Consider the following 27430-nt stretch of genomic DNA (forward strand, 5'->3'; position numbering starts at 1 on the left):
GACAGGTGAAGCTTGCAGACCTTGGAAATACAGATCATGTAAGACATAGGTTGAAGACAAGGAGACCATTATCCTGCCAAGAGTCCATTGGAGCACCCGCATGTGGAGCCTGGCCAGGGGAACCAATTGGATGGACACAGCCATCAACCCCAGAACTTGAGGAATGATATGGGATGGGACTATATCTTATTTCAAAATGCAGCGGACTTGCTGGATGGTGGTTATTCTGCCGTGGGAAAATGCTGCTGTTTCCAACACTGTGTCGAGAATCATCCCTTTAAACTTCGCCCGTTCTTGGCTGCTGTGCGTCCTTGGCTGAGCGTGTACTCCTTCACTTTCTTGCCCTGAATTTACCCCCTGTGACTTCGCCTGGGTGGACACCTAGACCTAACTAACTTAATACAAGCTCATCCAATTGCTCAAGCAATAATAACAACTCTGCTGCCTCATCCCCTTTTTGGAAATCGAACCAAGCTTCTCCCAGAAGAATATAAGGAACTTTCTTGCCCTGCATTTACCCCCTGTGACTTCGCCTGGGTGGACACCTAGACCTAACTAACTTAATACAAGCTCATCCAATTGCTCAAGCAATAATAACAACTCTGCTGCCTCATCCCCTTTTGGAAATCGAACCAAGCTTCTCCCAGAAGAATATAAGGAAGTATGTGCATCTGCTGCTAAGCCTTAATCTACTATACATTTTAAGCCCTGCTAGCTATTTCAGTACGCTCCCTGCCAGGAAAGCCAGCAGCCTATACCCCTCTTATTTCTGTATCTCCGTTCTTCCCCCTCATCTAGTTCCCTGGTTACACTAGCTCCCGTCTCCTTTCAGTCCATTTTAGTCCAGAGATTGCCCTGGTGGGCTAAAGTGCACTTCAGCATTTATCCACTAGATGGCATCTTCTCCCCACTAATATAGACTTCAATTCACTCACTTCTTGTATTCTCTCTAAGCTCTAACATTTCTTTTACTCACTCTCTCTCCTAAAAACTTATAGCCCACTCTAACCTACTATATCCAGGTCCCCTCTACTTACCCTTCTGCAAACTTACCCTTCTGCAAACAATGCTCCACTGATAGGTTCTCGATCTTCTCCTGCCCTCCTGGGTTCTACCCACTCCGCTTCCCTACCCTGCCCCCAGCACCTCTACCTTTATTCCCCTAAAACCACACCCACTGCTATTCTAGTCCAATCAGTCTCCAATACTCTGGAAACACCCATTCCCTTTTCCCACCCAAATTAAACTTCATTCACCTCTCTAAGAGTATCCCACCTAGCCAATAGGTTTGCATTTTTCCCTCTACACCCACCCCCAACCACACCCCCTCCAATCTTAACATAACTCTCCACTCCCTTACCACTATTTAGGTACTTACCAGCTCCTCTATACATAACTCTCTCTTATATCCATATATAATTCAACAACAATATTGCACCTTTAAGTAACCCTATTTCATCATGCGCTCAAAACCCTTTTCCATCTCCTTTTTACTACTACTACTTCTTAATTTATCCTTTCTTCACTACCTCACCCAACCCATTGCTTCCTATCACTCACAATCCTTCCATGTAACCAACCATCTTAACTCCCCTCTCTCATACTCACACTCTCCTATTTCTCCCTATCTATATCCTATAAAAAAACTCCTACTTTTCCCATACAAACTTATCACCACCCAAAAACATTCTAACCCCATAGTAACTAGTAAATCCTTCAGAATCACAATAGAACCCAATCTATTTACTAAACTGCCCAATTACCTCTCTAACCCAATCCTACATCTGATTACCAGTCTATTATCAGGTGATATCCATCCCAACCCAGGCCCCCCCACCTCAACCACTACAGACAAGTCCATATTACTTACTTCTTTAAACTCCCAAAGTATAGTAAACAAAGTCCCAAACCTCCATGCCTGGCTCATACATAATACACCTGACATCCTATCCATCTCTGAAACACGGTTAAAACCCCATATAAAAGACTCTGAAATAATTCCACCAAACTATTCTATCATTAGAAAAGACAGGTCCCACAAAAAAGGTGTAGGAGTAGCTCTCCTATACTCATCCTCCTTGTCAGTTACTCCCTATAATAAACCCATTCCACACTTTAACGCTGAACTATTCCTCACACTACTTCAAGTTAACAAACACAAACACATATGTATAGCTTCCCTCTACATCCCCCCAAGGGTTAATGTTTCTACACTTGAAGATATCCTCTCCTGGCTCTCCAATAACATTAGCAATGAAACAATAATCTTAGGAGACATGAATATTAACCGGGCCTCCATTCAGTCTCCTACAAACCCTCTTAACATCAACCTCTACAATTTTTCACAGCTAATCAACTCTGTAACTCGCCCCTCAAAAAACCTCTCTACCGGCAGTATTCTGGACTGGATTCTAGTCTCCCATCCCCATTATTTCTCTGACAGTGGCACTCTTCCCGATCCCCTTAGTGACCACATACCCATCTTCACTCATCGACTCCCCTCACTCCTACATTGCACTCATAATTATATTACTATCCGTAACCAAAAAAACTTTAACCCAACAACCTTTTCAAACTGTCTAAAAGCAATAAACTGGAATTGTCTAAAAACATTATCCCTAGATAACGCAGTTGCCCACTTCAACTCAACATTCTTAAAACTACTAGACTCCCATGCTCCCTTAAGGACAAGGAGAATAAAAATTAAATCCACCCCTTGGCTTACCAAAAACACACTAGCAACCATGCAGCACAGAGATAAAGTCTGGGCACACTACCAGAAAAACAGCACCCCCCCCCCGACTCCATAATGAATACAAAACACTTCAAAGCTCATCATCTCTGATCGACAAAATTACTTCTCTATACCCCAAAACAATAATAAAACAAACCCTCAGAAATTCTGGAAAGGTATCTCTACTCTCCTTAACCCCAGTAAACCAGACACCCCCACCCCAGACCCTAATGCTCCTGAATTCGACTTAGCTACCCAACTTAACTCTTTTTTTACTGAATCTATTTCCAAATTAACCTCTTCATTCTCTAACACCACCACATTCTCCAATACACCCCCACCCTCCCCTACCAACACTCAACCCTGCACTGCTATGACTCCCTCATTCCCATCCACTAACTCTCTACCCTCCACATCTTCTCCTACTCTAACTTCCTCATCATCTTCATCGCCCCCTAATACCCCCTCTTCCCACTCCCCTCTATTCTCATTAAAACCTATACCCACTTCTACTATAAAGAAACTCCTTCTGAAACTGAAGCCATGCACTAACGCTCCTGATAACATCCCTTCTTACTTTCCTAGCATAGCTGCTGAAGCAATTGCCTACCCCATTAGCATTTTAATCAACCGCTCTATCAAAGAATGTATAGTACCCCAAATCTGGAAAAAGGCCTATATCATACCTTTACATAAAGGTGGCAACAATAACAATGTTACTAATTTCCGCCCCATCGCTATCCTGTCTCCCATTTCTAAACTCCTAGAAAAGTGTATCCAACTTCAACTCCTACCACATCTCTTAGATAATCACCTACTAACCCCCACACAACATGGATTCAGACCAAATCATAGCACTATGACAGCCCTCCTCTCCTTCCTTGAAACTGTAAATAAAGCCCGTGACTCTAGCCTAATTGTTTCTATCCTACTACTTGACCTCTCTAAGGCCTTTGACACTATCTCACACAGCCTGCTTTTAACTAAACTCTCAAAACTTAACCTATCTCCCTCCTCTTTGAACTGGTTCTCCACCTACTTATCCAATAGATATCAAGCAGTAAAATGGAAAAAGGCCACCTCCTCTTTTCTTAATACCCCTACCGGAGTCCCCCAACGCTCCATACCGGGTCCCTTTCTCTTTAATATATTTATAAATGATTTCCGCAACTCTATCCCATTTTCAAACATCATCCAATATGCAGATGATTCAACTATTTTCTGCTCTGCCACATCTATCCCTACACTCCTAAAGCTTACTCAAGATGCTTTTTCAACCACTGAGCAATGGATGAAAAGAAATCACCTAGCACTCAATGCCTCTAAAACCAAATTAATGGTATTTACCCCCTCTAAAGTCACTTCTTTCGATATAAACACATTCTCTATTACCAGTCAAAATAATTCACCTCTGGAACTGGTGTCAGAGACCAAGTTACTTGGAGTCCAAATTGATAGCCAGCTCAAATTCAACTCCCACCTACAACTAAATATCAAAAAAACCCATCAAAAACTAGGTATGCTCTACCGACAAAATCATTACCTTACACCTGCTACCAAAATCACCTTCTCTACCTCATTTCTTATCCCCTCCCTTCTCTATGGAGCTCCACTCCTAACTAATCTACAGTCCTCTCTACAAACACAACTTTCCTCTTGCTACAACAAAATTGCCAAGTTCGCTACCAGCCATAAGTCCTCCACCCACCACTGTTCCTCTCTCCAAAAACTAAAATGGCTAGAACTACCCAATCATCTTACCTATACTCAACTAACTCTTGCACACAAGCTCATTCACAACCCCTCCCTCTGTCCCTCCTTTTCTTCTGCCTTTAAAATGCACCTACCTGATACAGTATTAAGGTCAAACAATCAAAATCTATTAGAAGTGTACAAACCAACTCACCCCCCAGGCAAAAATCTTCTATCCTATGGCCTAGCTCGCATCTGGAACTCCCTACCACCGTCCATTCGCACCACCTCTAACCTTTTTATTTTCAAAAAAATCTCTTCATTCACATCTAGTATCCCAGTGGAAATGCTCTTGCTCCCACCCCACATAACCAACACTGGCAATTTCCATCTTCCTTCTTTCCCCTGTTTACTCCAGCAATTTTCCTGATTATTTTCCCCTAACTCACACATTATTATTATTATTCCTATGGTATTTGCAAAGAATGCACTAGGTTGCACCTCTTAAGTTTATGCTTCCTAACTTGTAATGACATCTCAGTATTTACTTTGCAATATTCCTTTTTGTTAGTCTGTTTCATCTGTAAGTTTCATCACAAGTCTGTATTATTTCTAATGTTTGCTGTACTATTTGAAATTATTTGCTTGAATCTTTAACATTTGTATAATTATCATTAATAACCTACTGTAACCTAGATTGTTTTGGAGCTTTTCTCCCCAGGACTCCACTGAAAACGGGTTCTTTTTGGCCCAATGGACTATCCCGGTAAACCAACTGCAAATAAATAATAATAAAAAAATAAAAAATCCCTATGAAATCCACTCTTTGACAAGGGGAAAGGTGAGACTTCAGAAAATTCACCGTAATCCCTAGGTTTTGTAACACGTTCAGAGTGAAATCCACAGCTTGAAGAAGATGCTTTGTGGGAGATGTAATGAGCCAATCATCCAGGTATGGGAAGACCTGAAATCCCTGTAGCCCTGTGGGCTGAGGTGAGACAGAAGTGCAGGGCCCTGAACTGATGGTGATTGGCATCCAGCCGGAAGCGCAGAAATCTCCTGGAGCGTCTGTCTATTTTGATGTGATAGTACATGTCCTTGAGATCTATGGACCACATCCAGTCATCCTTGCGCAGAAGCAGCAGAATGGACTAAACAGTACCATCCGGAACTTCGACTTCTGGACTGACAGGTTCAGACTGAAGTCCAGGATGGGACATGGGTCCTCTGTTCATTGTGGCACTAAAATGAAGAGAGAGTAAGTTCTAGATCCTTGTTGTCCTGCTGGGACCTTTTGGATGGCCCTTTCTTGCAGGAGGTCATAGACCTCTACGACAGCCAATTCCCTTTGGTGGGGCGGGACATCTGGGAGTGCCTTCTGTGGTGGTGGTGGTGGGGAATAGAACGGAATGATATAACCCCTGGATACAATGCTGAGCACCCATGTGTCTGAGGTGATAGAAGCCCAGGCCAGTTGGTGCAGGAATATCTGACCCCCAACTACCTCCAGGGTAGGGCAGCACTTCAGGGGTGCTGCTAGGGCTTTTCTGAGAAAAGCTCTTGGAATCCCTGATTTTGCGGACCTCCTCTGCCTCTACGCCAGCGCCTGCTGTCAAATCACCTCCCCCGACCAGACAAGGAGGAGTCTTGTGGAGCATCCTGGAAGGAAGATTGCGATTTATGGGACCACATCTTCTTACTGCCCCTCTGAGTCTTAGAAAAGGACCACTGGGGAGTACCAAACTTGATCCTGACAGCCGACAATCTCTTACCATCCTGCTCACTGCGGGTCAAAGTCTCTTTGACTGAGGGACCAAAGAGGGTGGACCCATCAAAAGGGGCATTAGTGAAGGCCACCTTGACATTGTCCATGAATCCACACAGGCGGAGCCAGGTGTGGCGTCTGATGGCAATGCCTGTACCCGCTGCAAGAGAGGTGGCCTCTACCGAGTTTGAAATCAACCTCATCGAAGCATTGGCTAGGGAGGTCAGAGTATTGAGGTTCGGAAAAACTGTCTTCAAGCTTTCCAGAGACAATAACTCTGAAAGGGAACTAGATAGTTCCGACACCAATTCCCTTTGCAGCCAGGTGAAATGTGTCATGTAGTTAGCTGGCCTCAGTCCAAAAGTAGCGGAGGCAAATTGGTCCACTGCCCTCAACTCCCTGGGATGGACCGAGGAGCTCTGTTCCACAAGCTCCTTCTTGTTGTGTGTTTCCACCACAATACCATCCACCGGTACACCTTTGCTCCAGAATGGGCATGTCTTTGGGGGGGGGGGCTAGGAAATTTGTCTGCTCTCTTGGGTACCACTGTGTCCGTCTCCTTCCAAGCCCTGCTGGCCATGAGCTGGACTAACTCATCAGCAGGGGGAACAACCAGGAAGTAGATGGGCCTGCCCCAAGCGCCTTCAAGAACACGGATTCCTCGTAAGACAGGGTTGGGAAAGACCAACCATTCCACTGCTTAAGAATTTCCAGGATGTCACTGAAGGACAGCTCCTCGGGCAGAAGTCGGGGGGGACCTATCCCCTTCACCAAAGTCCGTGTCATCTTTCAGAAACTCCCGTGGGGTGTCAAGGTGCCTCCTCTTGCACGACCTCTTCCGTGGAGGTTCCTCCGCTAGAGGCTCTGGGAAGGACTCAGAGGAGGAGGAGGGGACCCCAAGAGGGATAACTCCCCTCTGAAGGTGATGTCAGGGTGGCTGACTCTGGGCCAAAGACAAGGACTCGCCACACAAAATGGAACCAGGTAATATAGGGTTCAGAGCTGAGGAGGAGGAAGCCGACCAATCAGAAAATGTCCTCTGTATCGCCCAAAAGGCCGAGGGACTGGATGAGGCCCCCTCCTCCCTCTCCCCACTGGCCAAATTCGCGTGGGGGGACACGGTCCAGTGCCCACACCCCCAAATGGTATCAGTCCTGAGCTATCCAAGGCCGAAGCCTCCAAGGGAAGAGAATGATCTGAAATCTCCAGACCTGTACCAGTCCACCCGGCGGCCCAGGTGGGCATTTGCAGCAAAAGGTAAGGCCGACCCTGAGGGAAGATGAGCCGACCCCCGCCAGGGACACAGGTGGCATGGGAGTTGGGATACTTCCAGACGCCAACTGACACTCCGACAAGCTCTGAACCTGGGGCACCAAGCTCTCAGGAGTTGGTCAGGGAGAGTGGAGCATGGGGGTGGGAGAGGGACCCCTAGGCACAAGACCAGGGGATGGGAGTAAACCCAGTTCCATTTGGGCTTTGAGGAAATTCCTCATCATTTGGTCCATATCCGAGGGGAGCAAACTACTGGTGGAAACATAGGAGTGACCCAAGTGGCTGGACAGCCTACAGTCCCTAGAAGAGGGCCTGCTGGGCGTCCTCGGATCCGAGGACTGGGATCGGACTGGGGAGTCTACCAGAATTACGGCCTCAGCCGGCGCCAAGGGAGAAGACAGAGCCGGAGCAGAGGACAGAGCAAACGGAACTGAGCCAGCTTGTTGTTGACCCATCATATCCAATGAAGTCATCGGGGCGGACGTGGACCTGATCCCCTCGGTTGGATCTGAGACCCTGCCAGTCCTTGAGGGTAAAGAGCTGGTCTTAGATGCTGAGGTTCTCAGAGCCGGAGCACTGGGAGCTGAAACCTCAAGGCTGGACTTGGATCCAGGGCACTTGGATCCAAGAGCCTGGGACGTTTAGAAGAAGACTCCCTACAGGAAGAATGCTTCCTCTTAAGGTCAGGGGGCACCTTTGAGGGGGATCCCGAAACCAAGGGACCCCCTGAGGCTAAGCCCTTCAGAAGCAGCTTATTTCTATGGTCTAGCACAGCCCGTGGGTTGAATCCGGCACAAATGTCACACTCAACCTCTAAGTGGGGCTCTCCTAGACAACAAACACACTCCTTATGTGTGTCTGTGGGGGCCAGCTTGCGACCGCATGAGGAGCAGCGTTTGAAGCCCACAGGCTTCTCAGCCATACCTGTACACACCACACACACACACACACACACACACACACACACACACACACACACACACACACACACACACACACACACACACACTTAACAGGGAAAGGAGATAGAAGGGAAAAAAGGCAGGAAGGGACCTAATGCCAGAGATATTAGAGGGAGGGAAGAAGCCTAATGCTACACTATACTAACAAAAACCCCACAATAAAACTGCTAACACTAAACCAACGGGAAATAGACTAAAAAAGTTAAAGAAAATCCCCTTAAAAAGGTAATACTTAGCTTTCAAGCTTGCCTCAGCTCAGGAACCAACCACTCATGACCGCATCAAAAGAGATCTGAGGATTATGGGTAGTAGGAAGTGGGGAGAAGGGAGGAGCTTTAGCTCAAGAGCTGCCTCTCACTTTGCCAGCTCGAATCTGAGGGTCGGATCCACGACCCATCCATGATTAATAATGATATGGATAGCATCAGATTATATTGCTGACACATAATACATAAGGAAAAACATAAAATGCCAGTTTCTAAGTTGCCTATACACAATATCCAAAATTGCACACTGTTAAAGTACTGTTTAAAGGAAAACAGTGAAAAACATTCATAGATGGTTGTGAAAAGCTCTACCAGCACACAGTAAAAAAGCCACACTTTGACTCGAGAACCTGAGTTTGACTAGTGTCTCAGTCACCTGCTGGCACTGGGAAGGTGCAGAGTAATGTCAGCTCACCTCTATTTGGAAAAAAGGGCATGGGGGCACACAGTGTAAAGGTCAACCTTTGGGAATACTACTGGGAACATGTCATGGAGTTAGAGCTCAAATAATATTTTGTTAGTATGCATGTTATTACTAACATTCACATTTTATTTACAACTTTGAACTTTACAGTTGTTATAATTACAGGCTTTATTTACATGATTCATGAGGTTATTAATCACCCTACAGGAGATTCGAGCTTGTTAACACTATAGCAGTAACATTTTTGCATATACAACTCTTCTCCTGAATGGTGACTGAAGTTTAAGGGTAGCCAATGAGAAGTTCTGAGACAGAGGACAGAGACATTCACATTTATGTAATAAGTTACACTATATCAGTACCAGTATCTACAGAGTCAAAAGGAGGCCCTTTCTGAAAAGGGGCAGCAGAAGTGAGAGGTGCTACATGCATGATTGGCAAGATAACTACAGCACATACAGCACAGAGCCTTATATAAGCTGCGGCTGTAGCGGTAAGGTACAAAAGGAAAAGAAAGGAAAGAATTCCTTACTCTGAGTGCAGCTGAGGGCAGAAACAGCAGACAGCAATTCATTCCTGAAAAAAAAAACTTCTGTTAGAGGTAGGGAGATACTGTGTTTTATGGAAATATTGAAGAAAAATAATTAGAATCCATTATTTTTTGGATTTTTTTTTTTTTTGTATCTCTCGCTGAAGGTCATCGCAAGGGATCATGACGTGTCTTCTCACATTTAAAAACCCTTCAAAAGGAGAAAAATGCCATGGCATCCTCTCCTGCCTAAGGTGCACTTTGGGAAGATGGCATCTCTTAAATTTTTTTACACCTAGAAGTACTGCAGTATTACAGCTAACAGTTGTTGTCAACTGGTTAGTGGGCATAAGGATGGCCCCAGGTTGGAGTGTGACATGTTGCATTCATGTATAAGGCTACCAAACAACAGGGAAAGGGAATATTAGAATTACTGATGTAACCTGGTTACATCAATGCAAAATACAAGATAATACTACTGGTCAAGATTACCAAGTAGTATCAAGAAGAAAATGCGTGTATATGGAGTCCCTTGCAATTTAGTGGAGTACAAAGCAAAACCACTGAGATGCTTCTTGTACTTTGTCATTTTGTTGTAGAGCACTGGGAAGGGTAGACATCAGTGATGGTATTGGTGTACCTAAAGCAGGCTTATGGTGTGGTGTACATGTACAATGATGTACTGTCGTTACTGGCACATTTGCGTATATGGTGTACACATACACTGATGTACTGCGGTTACTGGCACATTTGCGTATATGGTGTACACATACACTGATGTACTGTGGTTACTGGCACATTTGTGTATATGATGTACACATACACTGGTGTACTGTGACTACTGGTACATTTGTGTACATGCTGTACACATACACTGATGTACTGTGGTTACTGGCACATTTGTGTAGATGGTGTACACATACACTGATGTACTGTGGTTACTAGCACATTTGCATATATGGTGTACACATACACTGGTGTACTGTGACTATTGGTATTTTTTGTGTATATGATGTACACATACACTGATGTACTGTGGTTACTAGCATATTTGTGTATATGGTGGACACACACTGGTGTACTGCGACTATTGGTACATTTGCGTATATGGTGTACATGTACACTGATGTACTGTGGTTACTGGTACATTTCTGTATGGTGTAGACATACACTGACGTATTGTGGTTACTGGCATATTTGCAGAATTCATCTGATAGATTTTTATTTTGAGAATATTTATTTTGGTTGTTTGGTCAATGTTGTATTAATTGGCAGATTTCTACAAACATTCCTGACTACTGAGGTCTGAAATGCAATGTTAGCCCCTTTTTGTTTCTGCTCCATACTGATATTTACTAAAGAGACTGAACATCACTTTTTCTACCATGGATCAAATATACTGGGGGGTTTCAGTCTCATGTGGGATGGGAATAAATGGATGACACAATAATTTCCTTGTATTGTGCACCACAAAGAAATCTTACATTGCTGTCACCCATCATTGCTGGAATTCTATGTTGGGAAAGTAATATGGTCAAGCCACAGGATTATCTGAAAGGAACAGAGTAGTACCATTTTCAGGGTATTATGTTCTCTGATAAAAATGCTACGTCTGCAAGTTTGGCACCCATATACTACAGCAGACAAACGGGAATGAAGATCTTGGTAAGGAAAGGGAAGTGTTTGATTAATAGGGGAAACTGTGGGTCTCTTATGACAAGAAGGCACTTATGATTTTTGAAGTGGTTATTATTACATACTTTTTACGTATGAAAAGGGGGTGTCCTCCACCCCAATAAAGAAGCTTTGATATACATGGCATTTTGGGGGTGCAAACTGAATTCCATTCTTAACAATACTGTTTTTATGAAGGAAAGAGCTGGTGAGAGGTGTAAGGTGCAACCAGATGTATTCCTTTGTGCATTATTTTTGTGTTCTGCCCTATTACACCTGAGTTTCAGTCCTATCTGCATGGCACTCTGTGGGGCTTAATTTCAAGACAGTGTGGAACAAATCCTAAAGGTCCCAGTGGTTAAACAGGTAGTCTTGTCTTCTGAATTTTGATAAACTCAAGGCTGGTATAAGTCCACATACCATATACTATTAGGTGGATGTCTGTTCATTAAGTTAAGTGTAGGGCTAAACATTTTTATATGTTCTTAGGGTGCAGAATGCCATACAAGAGTTCATTTAATACTCTTCTGCGAGAATACATATGCTTTAGTGAACTGTGGTCAAGGTGTACAAATCTGGTAAGAAAAAGAACAAGCAACGTCATTAATCAGCTGTAACATGATCTCAAATACACAATGATATTGTGTCCCAAAAATGGAAAAGTTATGGTACTACTTGACCTTGAAGACTTATTCTAAGGTCAAACTGACTCTTCTGATTCTGTTGCTACCTCTCCCTTTCAGACATATCAAAAGCCTTTGAGACAGTGTCTCATCATAACCTTAAGTGAGTTCTTGACAAGTATGGTTTTATACTCAGTGCACACAGACTCATCTTATAACTACTTAACTGACTGAAAACAACCTGTCAGGTGGAAAGTACAGTTGTATACATAAACTTACCATAAAAGTATATGTTCAAATTATCACTGCTGCAGCAGCCATGTTGTATAAGTAAACGTACCATAAAAGTATATGTTCAAATTATCACTGCTGCAGTAGTCATGTCCTGCATTAACACTTGCTTCCAAAGCTTTATGGCACCATATCAATTAGTTAACTCGAGCTAAGGTGACTAAAAAGACAGGTTTGGTGCCAAGCTCTTCAGAACTTTCATGTCAACAGAAAAAGGAAGGCTGTGCCCTAAAAGGACAATGCTAGGAATAACCCAAAATAAATGCCATAACCTAGTATAAAAAGCACACCAAAAACAAGGGAGGACTGACAGAGGGAGAGGCTCCAGCAAGGATCATTCGAACATCTACTGCTATGGAAAATTTACTTACACAACTGAATTTTTTCCATCATAGTAAGCACTGCTGTAGTAGCCTTAGCAATATGGGTAGATTACCCTAGTTTATTACATTGGACAGGTGGAAGGGGAAGAGTCTATGAGCCCTGGTGAATGCTCCTAATAAAACCTGATCTAGGCCTATAGAAGGAATCAAGCTTGTATTCTAAAAGAATGAACAGAAGAGCAAGATGATGCTTCTAGAATACTTCTAGAAGCCACTCTCCAAACTGCCATAGATGAGACCAAGGGTCTGGTACAGTGGGCTTTGACCCTGCCTGGAAGAGTTTTGTTGTAGTGACAATAACAAAAGGTAACAGCCTGAGACATCCATTTGGAAATAGTTTTGACACAAGTTGTCCGTTCTTATCTTCACAAAAAAAATGAACAAATGATCCGAAGATCTGAAAGATTTAGTTCTGTGAAGATAGTACTTGGGTTGTCTGTGGACATTCAAGGTATGGTGTACACTTTCTCCCAAATTTGTGGGTTCAGGAAAAAAAAACATGGCGATGGATAGTATAGCTTCAATTAATTTGGGAAACCACTTTAGGCATAAAAGAAGGACTAGTTTTCAAAGAAACCCTGTCTCTGTGGAAAATGAGATATGGTTTACTCACCATAAGAGCTTGGAACTCAAATACTCTTCTTGCAGAGGTCAGCATAATCAGTACAACTGGCTCAAATGGAGCAAGTGTTAGCTTTTTTAACACAAAAATTAAGATCCCAAGGAGGGGGCAGCAGTTTTCTTGGAAGCCACTTATGCAAAACTAATTTCAAAAATATTTTGACATGAGAATGCATCGAAAGCAGTGGATCCATGGACAGACATGCTAAAATGACCAATAAATGAAACACAAGCTCTGAAAAGATACTGGTTATGCTGTTGGTACCAATTAGAAAACCTTTTCCTTTTGACAAAATTATCAGGCTTTCTTTTTAACACCTTTATTAAATTATCACCCAAGACAAAGGCAAACATACATTAACAGAAAACAAACCATTTTAACATTTTTGCATTTAAATACAATATACATCCCATATATTTTCTTTGCTACTATCATCAGTCCAACATTAGAAAAAACTGCTGAACTACCATCTTTTGGAATGTTAAGGAATTAAAGAGAGGTGAGGCTAGAAAGTACGTAAAGCAAGAAGGGAAGTAGGATATATGAAGAGAAAGTCTATTAAGAGTGTGGAAGAAGGGAACAGAAAAGCGTACAAAGATGACAAGGAGCATGGGCAGATCCAATTATTGGTTAGATGTGCTTTCTGCCTAGACTTGAAGGAATAGTAGTGGGGTATAAGTCTGATTGCTTCTGGAATGTTATTCTATGATTTGGCAACACAGTGAGAGTACAGACTAACCCCATTAGATCTTTGAATTTTGTAAATAGATAGTAGATACTTATGACAGGAGAGTGGGTCATGAGATGGAATACAGTATTGAAGTAGTGATGATGTAGTTTGCGAAAATGAGGAGTTGTACAGTATTTTGTGAGTTAATGTTAGTTGATTAAAGGCGAGAAGGTGGGGTAGTTTGAGCTAACTTAGGGACTTGAGAGCACAGCAATGGTGAGAGTAGTGGGCCTGCCCTGTGGTAAATTTAGCTACTTTATTATAACATTGACTAAGTTTTGCTTTGAGGGAACAGTGAAGATTGGTTAGGATAGGTGAAGCGTATATAGAGGGGAGGGGAAGAGAAAGGTATTGGCAAAGACTACTCTTGTGGAATTGGAGATGAATTTCTTAGCCCTATATATCATGCCCACATTTTGATTAGTTTTTTTTTTTTTTTATGATACTGTTGATATGTAGGTCAAACTTAAGACTGTTGTCAATAATCACACCTAACAGTTTTGTAAATAAAATCACATTTATTAAAGTATTGTTTGCAGAAGTAATAGCAAAGTTAGAGGCATCTGGAGAAAAGTGTTTTGGTAAAAACAGAAGTGTAGTCTTTTTTGGGTTAAGTAGTAAATGGTTGCTGGTGAGCCAAGACTCAATGGAACTGAATGCTTCTTGCATTAAACTCTGTAGATGAGACAGAGTCCTGGCAGAGCAGGTTAATGTAGAGTCATCAGCATATTGAATTAGTGTGGCTTGTTTGGTGGCAGTATTAAGATGGTTAATAAAAATGTTGAACAGAAGTGGACTAAGTACTGAGCCTTGGGGTACCCCACTGCTCACAGATAAGTAAAGAGAGAAGTGAGTTCCATTTGACAGACTGATATCTGTTAGAGAGATAGCTAGTGAACCATTGTAAGGATGTTTTGGTGATAGTTGGGATAGCAGTTGGGGGTGGGAGACTGTATCAAAGGCTTTGGATAGAGCTAAGAACAGAGAAGAGACAACGTTTCCTGAGCTACGAGCTTTGTTGACAGTGTCAGTAAAGGATAGTAGAGCAGTGATAGTGCTGTGTGCTGGTCTGAATCCATGTTGGGTGGGAGAGAGAAAATTATTGTCAAGTAGGTATTAAAGAAGTTGTTTATGGATACATTTTTCTAAAATATTTGATAGTGATGAAAGAATAGCAATTGGCCTATAGTTAGAGATATCTGTGGAGGTGCCACCTTTGTGAAGAGGAAGGATTTTTTCCACAGGGGAGGGGACGCAAGACTCTTTGATGGACCTATTAATGATTACTGAGACGGGTAGGTAACTGAGTCAGCAGAAATTTTTAGAAATTCATTAGAAAGATTGTCTGTAGAGGGGGAACATGGCTTGAGCTTGCACAGGAGGGATTTGATAAAGGAAGTAGAAACCGGTTGAAGGGAAAATGTGGAGTGTCAGCTAATAGGAGGCTAAGAGAGGGTAAAGGGAGATGGAGGGAATTTGCTAGTGATGAAAGCTACGCTATCAATGAAGTAAGAGTTAAACTGAACTGCTATGTAAGGGCAGGTAGTGACACAGTATGGTTGGGAGGGAAGACTGACTTCCTGGGTTTAGTATTTTTTTGATATTCCGCCAGAATGTTTTTGAACTGGATTTGTGCTGATCTTGTGGCTTTGCACAGAACTGTTTTTTGTCTAAATTAACCTGTTTCTTTACAATGTTACACAGTGCTTTAAAATGCTGTAAATTACTGTGAGTTTTATGTTTTAGACAAGCTGAACAAGCCTTGTCTCTTTTTTGCATGAGTGATCTGGTATAGACAGAAAGCTACAGAGTACAGCTGGTTTTGACTCTTTTCCTTCTGGGGGGAGCTAAACTGTCTGAAATGTTTAGGAATGTAGAATTAAATTGTTCAATTGCATTATCTAATGGTAAATATTTAAGGAAGGACCAACTGATAGATTTAATAAATTTGTAAACACCTGCTGGTCAAAGTTGGATAGGTTTCTTACTGTCTTGCAGGTGTGGTGTCTACATGAATGTGAAATAAGTCTAGTTGCACAGATGGGGTGGTGATCACTAATACAGGCTGGAAGTGCTTTGGACTGAGAGAAATTATTAGGATGGGAGACCAAAATCCAATCAATTATTGAGCCATTTTGGTTTGTGGAACTGGTAAAGGTTGGGTGAGTAATTAGTTGAGAAAATCCAAATAGGTTTATGCTATCTGTGGGAAATGTAAGTTAAGTTTCTGCCAGTCAATGTTGACATAACCTAATATTACTGTTTCTAGAGAGATATTTTCTGATACCCAAGATAGGATACTTTCCAGAGTTGATAAGTTATTGCTAGGTGGTATGTATAAAGCTATAACGCAGAGACTTTTATTATAGTTTAATTTAAGGTAGGTGATCAATAGTTTTGCTTTGTCAAAGGAGGGTACGAATTGGTTGTGAGGGGTTAGGGAAATAGAAGCAGGATATATTACTGCAACACCACCTCCTTTTAAGTTGGTCAGCTCTGCATATATTAAAGCCTGGAGGAAGTACTTTGGTATCCTTTATGTGCGGTTTAAGCCAGGTTTCAGTGATTACTAGTATATCAGGAGATTGCGCAGTCATCCAAGAATGCAACTAAGAAATTTTATTGCACATGCTATGTGCATTTACTGCGATAAATGTAAGCATAATTTGTGTACCTGGACTATGGGTTGAAGATGTGGATTGTGAGATGCTGGGCTCAGGGTTATGATGGATGTCACCACAGAGCAGGAGGGATTTCAAGATTGTGCAGTAAAGACATGATTTCAAGTTGGTTAAATTGTCAGTAAGTGTAATGGTAAACAGATACAGCTGCGTCTGAAACAATTTGGGTTTAAAGAACAGTATATTAATCTGTGTGAAAGAGATGAGCGGTGATGGGTAGGGAGTAGTGATTTGTGTTACTGGAGTAAAAGGTAATGTCTGTAGGAGAGCTTAGAACAGGTTGGATAGGGACTAGATATGATGATAGTGAAGAGAAGCAGAAGACCATTAGTGACAGGAGAGTAAGGAGAATCATTTTAGAGTTGGGATTATTAGAGAGTTAATCAGAAAACATTTAAGTGGATGATTTGAGGAGAGTAATATAGTGTGTAGAAATGAAGGAAGGGGCGTAGTATGCAGATAGGGTGCTAGTGTGATATTAATAGGAATATGGTGAGAGATGGAGTATATGGATGTGGAGGGTGAAGCTAACAGAGGAAGGGGATGATAGGGTGGAGCTGGAAGAGGTGTGGTGTGGACAGCTTTAAATGTAGAGATTGAAGGGGTGGGAGGTATTAGGGGACAGAGTAGGCGAGCAAAGTGAGCCCGGAGGGTGAACAAAGTGGGATGACACCCCATAGAACAAGAATCAGCAGGTAAGTACTCAGAAAAGAAAATATCAGTGAGGCTGCAACAAATCTATTTAAGATGCTGGTTATAGGGTCAGTTAAGCAATGGGTGAAAAGTAGTCAGGTATAAAAGGGTACATTTAGAGTTTATACAGAAAATCAGCTTACGGGTGTTTGGTACTCCTCCTTAACTAAGCACAGTGGAATCAGAAACTGCTGCAAGTACAATTCCTAAAAAAAAATTTAAACTTGGAGGGGGATGGTGGTGTGCACACTACACAGATTGCAAGTATAACAAACACATTATATTAAACACAACTATTCAAGCCAAACATTGCATATTGAAAAGCCGATTAAGGGAAAAAAAAACAGTTATACACACTTTCTTATGTATAAAGTGTTTTGGCAGGTTTGCAGAGAGCTTGCAGGTGAATTTTGTTGTTTGAGTTTGAGTGTTTAAAATTATCCTTTCTCCATTCTTGTATCTGCTCAGTACTTAGAATACTTTCTGCTAATTTATGAATATAATATTCTGTATGGTTATTTTTCTCCTTTCGGATCTGCATCCAAACTCCTACTCTCTCTCTATTTCTTGAACTTCGCACTTGCTTCATCATCCCTTTCAACTTTGAATTATAACCTTCTGGATATGCTATGTATATAAGCCTTAACAGTGTAGCTCTAAAATATTCCTTCAAAGCAGGTAAACCTAAACCACCTTGTTGTATAGGAAGGATCGACTTATGCCACTTAACTCTTGCCCGCTTTCTCTCACAGATAAATTCTTTCAATTCTTTATTAATTATTATCCACATAATCTCCTCATGTTGATAAAAGTAGGCCTGACCCAAATACATGACTAAAGGGACTAAAACATTTTCACTGCTTGCATCTTACTACACAAGAGTTTCCAGTTTCTCAATTTTTGTATTTTCTTTTGTTTAGTCTCTTCCCACATATCCTTGGCTACTATAACTGAAGCCTTTTTAAACCACACTCCTAAATACTTCATCTTATTATGTCCCCATAAATATGGGTATTGCTGAACCAATTAATTTCTGGGTACATAGTTTAGCCTTTGTTTTATTTTCATTAATTTTATATCCAGAAAAGACGAAACTGTCTTAAAATATTCCATAACACCGAGATGCCCTTTTCTGGATTTATCGGGTAGAAGATAATATCATCTGCAAATAAAGCTATTTTTTCTTTATTACCATACCAATTATATCCTTGTATTTCTGAGTCCCTTATTTTTTTGCCAATGGTTCCAAATATAAAACAAATCACAAAAAGCAAAGAGATCACCCCCTGTTTGGTTGCTCTGTTCAAGCAGAGCTTACCTGAGAAGAGCCCTCCCACTTTAATTCTTACATCCAATCCTTCATATATCTTTCTAGTTAAGCTTATAGTGTATGAGGGGATGCAAATGTTTCCAGTGTCCTACTCAAAGTCCCAGCTTACTCTGTCAAATGCTTTCTCTGCATCAAGACCCACCAACAATAGAGGTACTTTCTTACATTCTGCTTCCCTCTGGATCTTCGTCATTCTATTAATGTTGTTAGGGTTACCACCTGTCCCACTTTGCGAGGGACAGTCCCTCTTTGGGCAGTTGTGTCCCGACAAAAAATTGTAAAAATGGCAAATGTCTTGAGATTTTAGGACAAAATTATTTCCTATATTTTATGTAATAGTTGCATAAAACAGTTATTCTGTATCTAAAATACCTAAATGTTATAAGAAACAGAATAAGCAACTAAAATGCTGCAAGAATAAGCTTTTATTTAGGCAAAAAAGTTAAGTTCTAACCTTTGTACTGACCGTGGGTATGTGTTGGCCTGTAAAATCTGATGTTTGTACCAAAAATGTCCCACTTTGGCCATTTATAAAGGTGGCAACCCAAAATGTTGTCTAATGTTTGCCTCACCTACATAAAACCACACTGATCCATATATATCCATTCTGGCAATACCTTTGCCATTCTTTTAGCCAGTATAGACATAAACACTTTACAATCATGATTTAAAATTGAAATGGGTTAATATGAAGCTGGATCTGATGGATCTTTGCCATCTTTAGGTAACACAGTCACCACAGCTTTCTTCCAACATGTTGGTGCTTCCCCTCCTTTTAAAATACTGTCAAACAAAATCTTCCTGATCTTTATCAATTTCTTCCCTCCTAATTTCCAAACTTTCACAGGAATACTGTCTGTTCCCTGAGACTTTCCTGAAGACTGATTACACATCACTGTTTTCATCTCATCACCTCCTATCCTAACTGATAGTTAATGAGCCTCGTCTGCCTCTTACCTTGGCATAAGCAAGTCTGCCATAAATATTTATATTTGTATTCTTTCTTGATATCTTCACTTCTCTGCTTTATAGAAATTTTCATAACGTTTATGGAACATCTTTAAAACCTCTACAAGATCTCTGGTTATTTTTCTTGTTCTAGGTTCCCTAAGTTTGTTAATGACCCTGTCAATGTTCTGTTGCCTAAGTCATTGTGGTAAAGTTTTTGTACTCTGGAGTTATCAAGAAATAGATGCTTAACTGCAATCTTTCTAAACTCATGCATACATCATCCAGATACTGCCTTATTTTCTCTTTAGCACTCTGCATTTTCTCCTCCTCTTGTTCTGTGAGATTCATCTTATTCTGCAATACTTTAACCTTTGTCAGTCCCTCCAAGTAATTTCTGTTACTTGTTAACCATATTTTTTTCGTATTTATTTCAACCCTATTTTTATGTACTCCATTTTAATTTTATCCTAGTCAATATCTATAACTTTTGAAGATATTTATTTCTTCCCCAATAACTGTCAAATAATTTCCACTACCTATTTCTTAAATTCCTCTCTATTAAACAAGTAAGGGTGAAATCACTAGTGTCTTATTTTTACTTCATTACCATGCATTTTTATCTTAGTTTTAATTGGTGCATGATCTGAAATAGTTACTGGATGTGTGTCACAACTTTCAATGAAATGCACATGCTCCTGTGAAATATAATTTCTATCTAGCCTAGCCCAGCTGTTGCACCTTGAGGAATAAAATGTAAATTATGTCAACAGTTCCTACTACTGAATTCACATCTTTCATTCCAAATATTTTCATAAATGTCTTCAGAAATCTCCCCTATTTTGTTATATTGTCCCTTCTAGTACCCCCTGACATATCCTTACTGCTGCAAATCAAATTCCAGTCCCCACCTATAAATAATATTCACTGCTGAAAGTTGATTATTTCTACCAAATATATTCTTAAGCTTCATAACAGCAGTTTTTGGTGGAATAAAAACACATGCCAATGTAATCCTTCTCCTTTGCCAATAGCCTGTAATTGCCACAAATCTACCCTTTTGTCTTTTTCCCTCATCTAGCAGAATTGCAGCAATTAGTATAATTACTCCCCTTTTTCTCTGTCCCTGATATTCTGCTGAATATCAATTCTGAAATCCTCTCTTTGTCAAATTCACATGCTCATTTTTTTGATAAATGTGTCTCCAGCAGCATTGCTATTTGCACTCTGCACTTCTTAATATAATTCAATACTCTTTCCTTTTTATCTATACCTGTAAGGCCATTCATGTTCTAGGACAATATGGACAGAATAGTCATCATGATGAAAAGCTACTGTTCCCACCTATTATACATGACAGTTTTTTGGAATGTGTATTTCCAGCATTTGGGTTCCAAGTTAATAGGGGATGGGGTTGTATTTAGTTTTTTGTTTGAGGGAAAGATCGGCATAATGATTAAGGTGTTTCCCTCACAGATACAGGATATAGAGTTTGATTCTCACCTCTGAGGGAAATTGGCTAGGCTGAAATAACCCACAAGAGCAGTCAGCCTAGTACTTAACTATGAACCTATTCAGGCTTAAATAACCCACAAGGGCAGTTTGCCTAGTCCGTAACTATGAACCTGTGCATATACTTATGCTTGTCAGGCTGATCTTTTATACAGTTGTTTCTTCTCATCTCCATTTTAACCAAGGTCACATTTTTTAAGACTTCTTGTTTTAATGAAAACCCTCAAACTAAAAAAACTAAATACCACCCCCATCTCCTATTACCTTGGAACAAACACACACAACTATGCACATCTTGAAAACATGACATTTAACCCTCCAGAAGGGAACTGCCCCAAATTGACAGCTGCACCCACCGGCATTATCTATTCTAAAATTAAAGTTACCCATGCTAAAGCACATGCGGCAGTCTGTGCTCCCACTTATACCGACTGCTGTCTGTTCTTTTCTTATCTCTCTCTTCCCCTCCCAGATGTGAAAAACAGCTTGTATGCTTTCAGAAAACGTCAACTTTTAGCCCTGAGAAAAAGTGCACTGGCTATCCTTAAATTAAACTATACACTCTTCTATTAACTGCATTAAAGTATTAAGGCTTCTAGGGAGGCTGTTGCCTCTTATTCACTTAAATGTCAAACTTAACTTTTTCATTGAACTGCTTGTCATTGTACCTTTAAATTTTGCATTTCCCTCAGCAAACAATACTCAAGACTAGTCAAGATTAACTGCTTGCGCCTGCAGACAGCTTGTCTACATGGAAACATACTTAGCAATTCGTTTTTGTAAATTTCACTCAGACACCACTGAACATTTGCCAGAGGAGAATAAAAAAGCTAAATATCTTTGGAATTGTAAAAAGCTTAGCATTTTTATGGCTTTCATCATTTTGTCTTATTTTTAAAGCTTAAATGTTTACAAGAACAACTGTTTACAGCTTATGCCAAAGGCAGTAATTTAGACATTCACCCTTGTAAAACAATGGTGGTGCTGCGGTAGCGCTGCCGCCTCACAGTAAGACGTTGTCTTGTTCGATTCTCAGCTAGAGCATCTTCTGTGTGGAGATATGTGTGAATGGGCGTACATTCGTTGCAGGCTGTGCACCAGAGCCAGCAACTCGGCACATAAAAATCTACTGCCAATCATTAGCGGACTGGAGTTCTGCTGTGGCGACCCCTAACAAGGAAAAGCCGAAAGACACAACAACAACAACCCTTGTAAAACAAAAAGAGAAAATATTCTTATTCTACAAATATAATCAGTGCACTTTTACACCCCACCCCAGAAGTCCAAGATAACAGCATACGAATATTAAACTTGCTTTTGTCCAGCCCTTTTTTCTCATTATAATATAAAACTTATATTTCTCACAACTAAAAAGTACTCATTTGCTTTAATATCTTTGACACAAACAACAGTCATTGCGAAGTCTTCACCACATTTAACAAACCCCTTACCTCTTATTGCTTGCTGACTCACTTTTTGTTGGATAAACGTTTTTATTTCCTCCTTAATCTATTCTCTATCAAAAAATTACTTTGAAGACAAATGGATACAGCAGCTTGAATCTCACACCTAACCTCTTACAATTTTCTGATTGCTGGGATAAATTTGCTTCTCTTCTGCCTGTTGTACAGTGAATAATCATTTTCTACAAATACTCTGCTGTCTCAAATTTGTAATACTTTGCACTTCTGCCACAGTTTTGTCAGTATCAACTTTTTCTGCTGCTATGATTATATCTTTACTAATAAAGGTATTGGCTGCTTTCTCATGACCAGATTTGGAGCATGCACTCAAAGTCCAATTGCTTATTTTGTGTTTTCATAAAATTAATACAGTCTGCTCTTCCAGTTTCTGTGGTACAGCAGAAAATCTCAGGTTATATTCTCTGCAGTCTATCTTGTACCTATTTTTTTAAACAGTTCTTGAGAAACCTCATATTTTGCCAGCTTTTTCTTCCTGTCATCCTCCAGCTTTATCAATTCATCTGAATGCCTAGTTAAAGCTTCTTCTATTTTCCAGCCTTTTTTTGTTTTAATTGATATATTCATTCAATGTTTCATTTATTTTAATTACGTCTGACTATATTTGATTTATTTCCCTCTAAATTACTGGAAGGCATTTTTTGAACCAAAGCTGAAGCATGAACTGCTTTTTGCTGCATAATCTTTCCCAGACAGTGTCTTCTCTTCTCCATTTCTGGTTGATTTTCTTTCAGGTTTTCCAAATTTCATCTTTGTTGGTACATAGCAGTGTATATACTAGCCAGCAACTAAATTTTAACCCCTCCCTCAAAAAAACATGTTGCACTCCTTTTTGCCAGTTTTTGTTTTCACACTTGGAAAGCTGACGTTATGCTGTTGATCAGTGTGCAGCCATCTTGGAAGTCTAGTAGTAGGCTTTTTTGACTCCATTAGCAATTTCTGCATGTCCTCAGTAAGTATGTGCCTAAAGTGAATTAAGGGTCTATCATCCAGGCAGTCAGCTGAAGCTGACTGGGGCTGAAGTGCATTACACATCGATGAGCTTATGAGTAGTTCCATTCTGTGAAAAAGCTTGTAGTAATTGCCCTTGGCCATTTCCAAAAGAAGTAAGAACCACAATTGCCTCGACCAGAAGAGAATCACTACAGTAAATCTTGCAGAATTCCTTCAGAATCTTCAGATGTACCCTGGATATCAGTGGAAAAGATAAAAAAAAAGCATATAGGAACATTCCCATCTACGGAAAGGAAAAGGCATCTGTCTTCCAGGCATTCAAGCATTGAGCCCTGGAGCAAAATATTGCCAGATGATTGTTCAGAGATTAGGCAAATAGGTCTACCTGAGGAACTCCCTTCAAGTGGATAAAGTTTCAGAAGAACCCCCTAATCTAGTTTCCATTCATGGAGGTCAGACTTTATCTTATTCAGTTTGTTTGCCACATAATTTTGCTGAAAGGTTGTAGGAAGCCTGTATACTGGGATTGTGCTGTGAAGCTATATCCCAAGCTAACATGGCTAGCCTGCAAAGGAGTTAAGACCTGGTTTCTCCTTGATTATGGTATTGTCTGTAACAATTTGAAGAGGTCCAAGGGACCAAAGATGATTCAGAGAGTTGAGTGCCTTGCTCATGGCAAGCACCTCTTTCATATTTATTTGATTATGTCTGTCCTTGGTGTCCCACACACCTTGCACTTGTATCCCTCCTGAAACTGCTCCTCAAGCAAAGTCCAAGGTGTCTGTGGTGACTGATTCCTTTAGAGAAGGGAGGGAGAAGGGCAGACTTGGATTTAGGGAAATTTGCTGTCTTCACCAAATGATTTATCTTCTGACAAACAACAGTACTGGAATTTGAAAAGACAAAGGATGTAGGAGCTGAGACCAAACAGACTTCAGATACCACTGCATTTTCCCATGAGGAGTCTTACCAGGGATATCATGAGAATCATAAATGCCATGAGACCCAAAATCTTGAGGTATTCCCTTGCAGTGACTGAAGTCTGTGTGGAAAACTTAGAAATAGACTTGGGTAAAGATCTACATTTTACTGTGGGGAAAAAAAAATCTTTGAAATGAGGTATTTAGCAGTTACTCCAGGAATATAATCCTGTGTGAAGGAGTCAAAAAATAATTTTGAATGTTCACTTGAAATCCCAGCTTGTGGAAAAGATCTCTCACACAAGTGAGAGATTCTTGACACTTTGAAAAAGATTCTGCAAAGATAAACAAGTCATCTTAATATGGAAAATGTGGATACCCTATAGCCTGCAATGAGGTATAACTGGAGCTAGACACTTTCTGAACACTCTTGATGCAGTGGGATAGTCCAAAGGGTAAGGCAGAGAACTGATAATGTGATCCAGACACACAAAACCTTAAGAAATGTCTGAAGTCTAGATGAATAGGGATACGATGATAAGCATCTTTTAAATCTAGTGCTACCAGGTAACTTACATGAGGAAAAAAAGGTAACAGGTTGTGAAGTGACATCATTTTGAACTTGTGCACTAACACAAACAAGTTTAGAAAAGAAAGATCCAGAACTGGTCTCCAAACATTTTCTTTCGTTGGCACTGAAAACAACACTGAATAAAAACCTTTCCCAGCCTGGGAAGGAGGAACTTGTTCTATCACTCCCTGAGACAGCATGCATTGATGGACAGGAGAAAATATGTCTGGAGAATGAGGAATTACGCCCTGGAAGGGGATAATTTCCTGCCACTACCATCTGCAACCTTTATGAATGATCTTCAGAACCTAGTTGTCTGAAACTAGGAAGACTGAAAAATCTTACATTTCCTGTATCAGCTTACCCTTTGCATCACACTTTCTGATAACCTCTGCAGCAGAGGGACCAGAAACTAAATATTTATCTAAAGGTGAATTTAAAATTTTATTTTTCACATCATCTAAGAGGTTCTGAGAATGCAGTCAGACAAACCTCCTCAAAAGAGTATAGGTGGCCATAGCCTTGGAAGACATGTCAAGTAAATCATTCACACACTGTAAACAATGAGCTATGACTTGTAAGATGAAAGAAACTAAATTATTTAAAGCAGATTTCCCCACAAGAAGCAGCCAAAACATTCCTCATACTTTCACAATTAGTCAGAATAAACTTAAACATATAAGCCTGGCAAAACTTTTAACATACAAGTCTGACAATTCAAAATTCTGAAAACCGAAGCATACCCCCCCCCCCCATATTTATCAATAATCTTCCCCTCCTTATCAGACAAAGGGGATTGGAATTAACAAAATATATAGCATCAGTACGATTAACTAAAACTATAGCTACTGAGTCAGGTTTGGGATGAGTATATAAAATCTTAAAGGTTGAGGAACTTTATACATTCTGTCTGCCTTATTTGAGGCAGCAGGCTGACTATCAGGAAGATTGTAGGCAGTGACGTACACATCATCCAAAGTTGACATAACTGGAGGAGTGGGTGAAGGTTCTGGAAATTCCTTTTGAAGCAGCTCAAAGTACTTCTGAAGGACTGAAAAACCTCAATGTTCTCCAACTGAAAACACTGTCACATTCTGGAAAGAGTCTCAGAGAAAGCGAAACCCCCAGAGAGAGAATCAGAAACTGAGGAGAAAAACCTGTATCTGACCCTTCATCTTCCTGTCCAGATTAAAAAGCTTTAATCTCTTCAAGGAAACAGGCATCCTTCTTTATTTTACCAGAAACCAACTTATAAGAAAGATCAAACAGCCTGAATTAGACCCTGATCCAGACTCAGTAATACTCCTATCTAAGGAAACTTGAAGAGGAAAAGATACATGTTCAGTTTTCCATGTCTTTTTGACAGGAATAATTTGACCAATAGCACTGTTAATGACAACAGTGGCAGTGGCTTCCACAGGGAGATGGGCACAACATTCTGACTAAACAGGGAAATCTCCCAGGACTGACAAAAGTGTCTCTCCTGTGCCCACTGAGGGCACCCCAACAGCTGCAGGAGACATAGCTAACCTTTGGTCCCTAGTGGATGCAGGTGCTACACAACAGGGATCCAGAGAAAAAGAGGAGTGGTCTGAGGAACCAGCTTTGGCCATAGTAGAGTCACCCACCTGCGACTGAGACAAATTGCTAGTCTGTTGTGGTGGCAGAGGCTGTTTGCTTAGCTTTTTATTTTTGTGATGTAAAGTAGGATGGACCATTGGATTGGTAGTTTGTTCCATGGTCAAGTTGAAAATGGTGCATCTTTCCTGGAGAAAACAAGCAATATAAGCCAATAACTCTAAAGTTGTTAAAAGTCACTTTTTGTTACAAAAACAAAGTAAAAAGCATTTTAAAACACTTTGCTAGCCCCCTCCCCCCCCAAAAAGTAAAACAAACAGAATTTCTCCACAGAAAAATTTTTTCAACTACTTTAAACAACTTTTAAAACTGACAAGAAAAAAGTGCACTTCAGTTTAAAATTACAGTTAAGTCTTGGTACAGTCTGTTAATACACTAACTCCTACCTAAAACATAACTTTGTTAAACAAAAAAAGTACATTAAAACAATAAATACTTTATGTGAAATGTTTTACCACAAAGGGAGCTTATCTGCCCAGTAAAGAACAGCACAAGTCGACCATTGATCCTCGAAAGCCAACAGAGGAGCACTGCTCTTCAATGGCAGGGAAGCTTTAAAGGGCTTGATACCGAAGCCTGTCATTTTAGTCAGCTCAACTTGAGCTGATCACTGGCCTAGGCACGTGGAAGGTGCCCTCAAGCTTTGGAAGCTGGCTGGCTGTTATATCCCATCCAGGATATAACCCATATAGCTAAGGTTACCGAAGCAGTGATCAATATAATGAACACTGACTG

The sequence above is a fragment of the Protopterus annectens genome, chromosome 2.part0 (genome assembly GCF_019279795.1).
Source record: "Protopterus annectens isolate FY-2018-M chromosome 2.part0, PAN1.0, whole genome shotgun sequence".
NCBI classification, from domain to species: Eukaryota; Metazoa; Chordata; order Ceratodontiformes; family Protopteridae; genus Protopterus; species Protopterus annectens.